The 8,121-nt window shown below is 38.0% G+C and overlaps 1 long non-coding RNA gene across 1 annotated transcript in view; it reads right to left on the bottom strand.

The window, feature by feature from the left end:
- Positions 1 to 7,284, bottom strand: part of LOC107641818 — a 12,768-nt gene extending 5,484 nt beyond the window's left edge. Inside the window, exons 1-2 of the long non-coding RNA XR_001620446.2 lie at positions 7,273 to 7,284; positions 1,896 to 1,899 (exon numbers count right to left, since the gene is read on the bottom strand). This is a non-coding gene — a long non-coding RNA (uncharacterized LOC107641818). The remainder of the gene's footprint in view (positions 1 to 1,895; positions 1,900 to 7,272) is intronic.

The raw sequence follows: 8,121 nt of genomic DNA, 5'->3' as shown, positions 1-8,121 counted from the left end.
ATAAATAAATAAATAGGGGACAAAATTACCCCAAAGCTAAGTTTAATAAAAGATCAATGCATATGTGGTGAAATTAAGGAAAATTTGGTACATGAGTATGTGATGCAAAAGTGGGAATTATGGGTAGCTAGGCATGATTTTAGAGTTACATAGAGTGTGTGTGTGTTAGGTGAAAGCTTAGGTTAGTCAAAGATTCATATTATAGCTCACTTGGCCATACATATATCCTCACCCTTACCTTAGCCCCATTATAACCTTGAAAAGACCTCATGATGTTTGCATTGGTATACTAAATATTTGTTGATTGGTTAGATGAAGAACAAAGTTTTAGGAAGCATGACTAGAGAAGAGTAGAGTGGATTAACCCTAGACACTTGAGTGATTAGAGTGCATATACACTTCCTGTGAGGGTTCAATGCTTGATTCTATGTTCCCTGCTTTCATGAGCTATCTTCTTTCAAGTTTACCTGTCTTTTATTATGTGATTTAAATTAGTGAAATCTAGTTTATTTTTGTCATGTAGAGCTTATTTATTTTTAACCAAGTAGATAGAAACATCTTGGCATATAGTTGCATTCATAGGTTGCATTTCATGAGTCTTACTTTCCCCCATTCATTCCTTTTGTCTCCTTGAGCTTAGCATGAGGACATGCTAATGCTTAAGTGTGGGGAGATTTGATATACCACTATTTCATGGTACATCTTATGCTTAATTGAGTGGATTTTATCCACTAAACTCACACTTATTCATATAATTCGCATGTTTTACATTTTCCTTCCTAATTTTGTGCTATGATTGAAAACATGCTTCTTTGGCCTTAAAGTTGCTATGTTTAATCCCCTCTTATTACCATTCGATGCCATGATATGTGTGTTAAGTGATTTCAGGGTTTACAGGGCAGGAATAGCTTAGGGGATGAAAAGGAATCATGCAAAAGTGGAAGGAATACAAGAAATTGAAGGAATTGTAAAGGTGTCAAGCCTAACCTCTTCGTACTTAATTAACCATAACTTGAGCTACAGAGGTCCAAATGAGGCGGTTCCAATTGCGTTGAAAAGGTAACATCCAGGGCTTCGAAATGAGATATAATTTGCCATAGTTGCGATGCTGTTAGGAGACGCACACGCGTGGATCACGCGTACGCATGACCTGGCGAAAGTTCAATCCACGCGTACGCGTGACAGAGAACCACGTGCTGGATGCATCAGAAAACACTGGGGAAATTTCTGGGCTATTTTTGACCCTGTTTTCGGCCCAGAAAACATAGATTAAAAGCTACAGAGTGGGGGGAATCAATCATTCATTCATACTTCTCATTATTCATAATTTAGGTTTTAGATGTACTTTTCTAGGGAGAGAGGCCCTCTCCTCTCTCTAGGTTTTAGGATTTCTCTTAGTTTTAGGTTTATTTTTTCTCAATTCCAGGTTCAATGTTCCTTTAATTTAGTTTCTCTTCTACTTTTAATTGTCTTAGCATTCTAGTTTATTTATCTTCCCAATTGAATTTATGAACTCCATGTTAGATTTGATTTTCTATTTAATGCAATTTGAGGTATTTGATGTTTATTGCTTCTTCCTTTATTTGTTAATATTTGATCTTGCAATTATTAGTTTTAGATCTTATATTCTATTATTACTTTTCTATGCTTTTATTTTGTGCCTACCAAGTGTTTGATAAAATGCTTGGAAGGATGTTAGAGTAGGATTTTATGTTCTTGGCTTGGATGGTAACTTAGGGACTCTTGAGTTACTAATGTCCAAGTAATTGATGATTGGAGCCATTAATTCTAGTTCTCACTAATTGAATTGGTGGAGAGTGAAGAACGGAAGATTGACAGTTAGAATTCAGAATAAATTCTCGTTGCAAGTATAGTTTCTAAACCAAGCAATCAACCTTTCTTACAAAAGTTCTGGTTGTCACAAGTAACAAACCCAATAAAATTTATAAACTGAAGTATTCAAACCTCGGGTCGTCTTCTCAAGGAACTGCAGGGAGGTATGTTCTTATTATTGGTTATGAGTTTTATAAATTGGGCGTTTTTGAAATAAGAAGCAAGTAATTTAAATGACAAGAAAAATAAATTAATAATAATAAAATCTCTTGGCAAGGTATGAAAATTCGGAAGTCCTATCCTAGTTATCCTTATGAGAATTGAGTTTAACCCCACTTAGTTAACCTTTACGAAAGCAAGGGAAAGTCAAGTGGACTAATTAGTTAGATCCCCAAGTCCTAGCCAACTCCTAAGGAAAGACTAGAGTTAGTGGAATTCAATTCAATTAGAGAAATTAATTAACAATCACGATAAGTTTGATAACTCAAGAGCCTCCAGTTAATCAATTAAAGCCAAGAATATAAAAAGCTAAATAAGAATCATAAATCTGAAATACCTCAATTGCATTAATAAAAGAAATTCAATCTAAACATAAAGAGTTCATAAACTGAATTGATAAAATAAATAAAAGGAACATTGAACCTGGAACTCAGAAGAAATTGTAAGTTGGAATAATAAAGTTGAAATCCTAATTCTTTTAAGAGGAATCCTAATCCTAAATCCTAAGAGAGAGGAGAGAACCTCTCTCTCTAAAAACTACATCTAAAATTATGAATTATGAGCTTATCAATGAATGGATGCATTCCCCCACTTTATAGCCTTTAATCTGTGTTTTCTGGGCTGAAAACTGGATCAAAACAGCCCAAAAATCGCTCCCAGCATATTCTGGTATGTACAGGTCGCGGGAAAGTGACGCGGAAGCGTCGTCCACGCGTTTGCGTGGATTGCGTTTCTGCCAGGTCACGCGTCCGCATGATTCACGCGTTCGCGTCGTCTGGTATCGAGGAAGCTATGGCAAATTATATATCATTGCGAAGCCCCGGACGTTAGCTTTTCAACACAACTAAAACTATCTCATTTGGACCTCTGTAGCTCAAGTTATGACCGTTTGAGTGCGAAGAGGTCAGGCTGGACAGCTTAGCAATTTCTTCAACTTCTTGTATTCCTTCCATTTTTGCATGCTTCCTTTCCATCATCTAAGCCATTCCTGCCCTATAAACTCTGAAATCACTTAACACATATATCAAGGCATCTAATGGTAATAAAAGAGGATTAATATTGGAAATTTAAAGGCCCAGGAAACATGTTTTCAATCATAGCACAAAATTAGGAAGAAAAATGTAAAACCATGCAAATAGTATGAATAAGTGGGTAAAGAGTTGATAAAAATCACTCAATTGAGCACAAGATAAACCATAAAATAGTGGTTTATCAGAGAGCTAGGACTTATGGACTTGGATTGATATAGCTCATTTAACTTTCCTTTACTACTAGTTAGAGGATGATTTAATGGGATTGATCCTTGCCAATTCTCATGTTGTGGTTAGTGATAAGGATAGAGATCCTTGACCAAAAAACCTTGCCAAGACCTCTTTATTATTTGATTTTTATTACCATTTACTTTTTCTTGTTCTCTTATTCACAGAACCCCAAAATATATCTTTGCATAACCAATTATAAGAACACTTTCCTGCAATTCCTTGAGAGATGACCCGAGGTTTAAATACTTTGGTTATTATTTTTATTGGGTTTGCTTTAGTGACAACTAAATTTTTGTATGAAAGGATTATTGTTGGTTTAGAAACCATACTTACAATGAGATTTTATTTGTGAATTCTCTACTAGCAAAAATCTGTTCATCAGGTATTACACCAATCAACATGCTAAAGTGAGGAACAATCACCCAAAGAGTGTGGCAGAAGTATCTTCTTCCGATACGGCTTTGACCAAGGTACTTGGGGAGATGACTATCTTCTCAAGAAAATTCATCAAGGGCAATATTCTTCTTTATCCATGCAAGCTATCCAAGCTCCACCCCAAATCTTTCAAATTAAGGGACCTCCTAGAGTGTGTGGTGTATGTTCTTGCACTTTACACTACACCGATGAATACCCTCAAATTCAAGGAGATTGCACTCTTGCGGTGACTAACCCTTATAACGACCATTTTTCCTACCACCCTCTAAACCAAGGTTCCTACTCTCATTGGAACAATTACATTCAAGGGTGGCGGGATAACTCCCACCAAAGGTGGAACCAATGGCCATCCAACCCTCCTTCTCAACACCAACAAAGTTACCAATCCTCTTCTCAACCACCCTTCAACAACCACTCTTACCAAAGCAACCAAACTCACCACAATCAACCATTCCAACATCAACACAAAAACCAATCCCATAACCAAAGATACCGACCACCCCATCAAAGACAACAATCTCCCACCAACCAACCTTCTTCTTCTTCTCCCAATCAACCATCTATTGAGGATTCCCTCCATCCATTCCTCCAAGAGCAAGAGAGACTCCAGTCTATGGTAGAGAAACAAGATAAAAACCATAGAATTCTTCGTGAATAAATGGCTTCCATAGTCGAGGCTCTTCTAGAATATCTTTGCCCTTTTTTAACAACACCACAAACACCTCCCAACCTTCTAGTTCTAATAGCCTTCCCTCTCAACCTCTCCTTAACTCAAAGAGTAGCCTCAATGCAATCACCCTAAGGTCCAGAACCTAGTTGGAGGAAGTGATTCCTAAGACCGTAGAGGATGTTCACAATAAAAAAGTAGTTGTTGAGACACAAGATGTGAATGAGGAGGAAGTGTCAAGGCAAGAAGAAGATGAATTGAACCTCAAAGAGCCTAAGAGGAAGGCCATGATAGATGAGCCTATTCCCATCCCCTTTTCCACTATGGTCAAGAAAGCTAAGAAGGCTCTGGAATTTGATCTCAACGTGATGCAAGTTTTCAAAAAGGTTGAGGTAACAATCCCACTCCTTGATGTTATTCAACAATCCCCAAGTATGCCAAGTTTTTGAAAGACCTATGCACACACAAGGATAGGATATGTGAGCTTGAAACTCTTTCTTTGGGTAGCTCTATATCTTTGTTGATGAATTCTATTTCGGAGAAATGTAGTAATCTGGGACCATGTTTAGTTTCTTGCTGGATTGGTGGTGTTGCATTATATGACTGTATGTGTGACTTGGGTGCGTACGTAAGCATTATACCCCTCTCAGCATTTGCATGGTTGAATTTGGCTCCATTGAAGAGGTCGACCGTGAAGTTTATTTTGGCCGACAAGAGTGTTATTACCGTGGTCGGGATAGCAGAAGATGTGCTTGTGCGGATTAAGGATTTGGTATTCTCTGTTGATTTTTATATTCTTGAGATACCTCCAATGAATAATGGGAAACCTTCATCCATTCTGCTTGGTAGACCCTTTTCTAAAGACCTCAAAATTTAAGCTAGATACCTTCACTAGCACTTATTCATTTGAGGTTGGTGACAAGACCATTAAGTTCAATTTGGAAGAAGCAATGAGGCATCCACCAGAGGAGCACTCCATCCTTCGGTATGATATCATCGATGAAGTGGTAGCTGAAGTACAAAAGGAGATTCATGGAGACGTGAGTCTTTAACAAGATTCAAGGTGTGGGTGAACATGAGAAAATTGATGAGAATGCTTTCCATGGTCATGAGGACAAGGAACCACAATATGAGTTGAGTGATGAGTTAAAACCTTTACCTCCTCATCTTAAATATGCTTTCCTTGAGAATAATAACAAATTTTCAGTCATCATTACAAGTGAGCTCTCTACACAAGAGGAGGAGAAGCTCTTTGAGGTTTTAAGAAAGCATCGAAGAGCCATTAGTTGGAGCTTAGCCGACATTGTGTTGATTAGCCTACACACATGCATGCATTGCATCTTCCTTGAAGACGGAGCTCGGCCAGTGAGACAACCACAAAGAAGGCTTAATCCGATGATTCTTGACGTGGTGAAAAAAGAGATCACTAGACTACTAGATGCGGATATTATCTACCCGATTTCTAACAGCGAGTGGGTGAGTCTGATTCAGGTAGTTCCTAAGAAGTCTGGGATCACAACAGTGAAGAAGGAAGATGGTGAAATATTCACAACAAGGGTTCAAAATTCTTGGCGGGTTTGCATTAATTATAGAAGAGTCAATGTTGCAACTAGAAAGGATCACTACCCTTTACCATTCAGCGACCAGATGTTAGACAGGTTATCTGGTAAATCCCATTATTGCTTTTTTGATGGTTTTACTGGTTACTTTCAAATACACATTACTCCTGAAGATCAGAAAATGACAACTTTTACTTGCCCCTTTGGAACCTTTGATTATAAAAGGTTGCCATTCAACTTATTCAATGCACCAGCTATGTTCCAAAGGTGCATGACAAGTATCTTTTTTGATCTTATGAAAAATTGTTTGAAAGTTTTTATGGATGATTTCAGCATATATGGTACCTCTTTTGACTTCTGTTTAAACAACTTAGCTAAGGTTTTGGAAAAATATGTCAACACTAACCTTGTATTAAATTTTGAAAAATGTCATGTTATGGTTGGGAAAGGTATAGTGTTGGGACATGTTGTTTCTAGCGATGGAATTTCTGTTGACCCAGCTAAGGTTGGTGTTATTGCTAGTTTGCCTTATCCCTCTTCTATAAGGAAGGTCCATTCCTTTTTGGGACACGCAGATTTTTATAGACGATTCATCAAGGATTTCAGCAAGATAGCCCTACCTCTGTCCAATCTATTGCAAAAGGATGTTGAATTTGAATTCTACGATACTTGCAAAGAGGCATTTGAGAAGCTGAGGACGGCCCTAACCATAGCTCCAATTGTGAGGTGCCCTGATTGGACACAACCATTTGAAATCATGTGTGATGCCTCCAATCATGCTGTGGGTGTTGCGCTTGCACAGCACGAGAGTAAGCTTCCCTATATTATTGCCTATACTTCAAAGACAATGGATGCGGTGCAATTGAATTACACTACTACCGAGAAAGAGCTCTGAGCGGTTGTTTTTGCATTAGACAAGTTTAGATCGTACTTGCTAGGCTCTAAGATAGTAGTGTACTAGGATCAAGCGGCCCTCAAGTATTTGCTATCAAAGAATGAATCGAAGCCTATACTCATTCGTTGGATCTTGCTCTTGCAAGAATTTGACATTGAGCACATTAAATATGAGTGGATCATTTGAGCCGTCTTGAGCATATTAAATATGATCCATTTCCTATAGAAAATTCATTCCCGTTAGATGGCTTGCAAGCAATCTCTAGTAGTACCCATTGGTTTGCTCCTATGGCTAATTACTTGGTCGCCTAGATCTTTTCTTCCAATTTTTCCAAAAACCAAAGAGATAAACTAAGGAGTGATTTCAAATATTATATTTGGAGTGACCCTCATTTATGGAGACGTGGGTGATGAGCGGATAATTTATACGCTTTTTGGCATTGTTTTTAGTATGTTTTTAGTAGGATCTAGTTACTTTTAGGGATGTTTTCATTAGTTTTTATGTTAAATTCACATTTCTGGACTTTACTATGAGTTTGTGTATTATTTTCTGGCTGAAATTGAGGGACTTGAGCAAAAATCAGATTCAGAGGTTGAAGAAGGACTGCTGATGCTGTTGGATTCTGACCTCCCTGCACTCAAAGTGGATTTTCTGGAGCTACAGAACTCAAAATGGTGCGCTTCCAATTGCGTTGGAAAGTAGACATCCAGGGCTTTCCAGCAATATATAATAGTCCATACTTTGGCCGAGTTTAGATGACGAAAAAGGGCGTTGAACGCCAGTTCTATGCTGCTGTCTGGAGTTAAACGCCAGAAACACGTCACAAGCCAGAGTTGAACGCCAGAAATACGTTACAAACTGGCGTTCAACTCCAAGATTGACCTCTACACGTGTAACATTCAAGCTCAGCCCAAGCACACACCAAGTGGGCCCTGGAAGTGGATTTATGCATCAATTACTTACTTCTGTAAACCCTAGTAACTAGTTTAGTATAAATAGGACTTTTTACTATTGTATTAGACATCTTTGATCAGTTTTATGCTATCTTTGATCACGTTTTTGGGGCTGGCCATTCGGCCATGCCTGGACCTTTCACTTATGTATTTTCAATGGTAGAGTTTCTACACTCCATAGATTAAGGTGTGGAGCTCTGCTGTTCCTCATGATTTAATGCAAAGTACTACTGTTTCTCTATTCAATTCAACTTATTTCGCTTCTAAGATATTCATTCGCACTTCAACATGAATGTGA

This window comes from Arachis ipaensis, chromosome B05 (genome assembly GCF_000816755.2).
Source record: "Arachis ipaensis cultivar K30076 chromosome B05, Araip1.1, whole genome shotgun sequence".
NCBI classification, from domain to species: Eukaryota; Viridiplantae; Streptophyta; class Magnoliopsida; order Fabales; family Fabaceae; genus Arachis; species Arachis ipaensis.
This window is presented reverse-complemented; position numbering and strand designations above follow the sequence as displayed.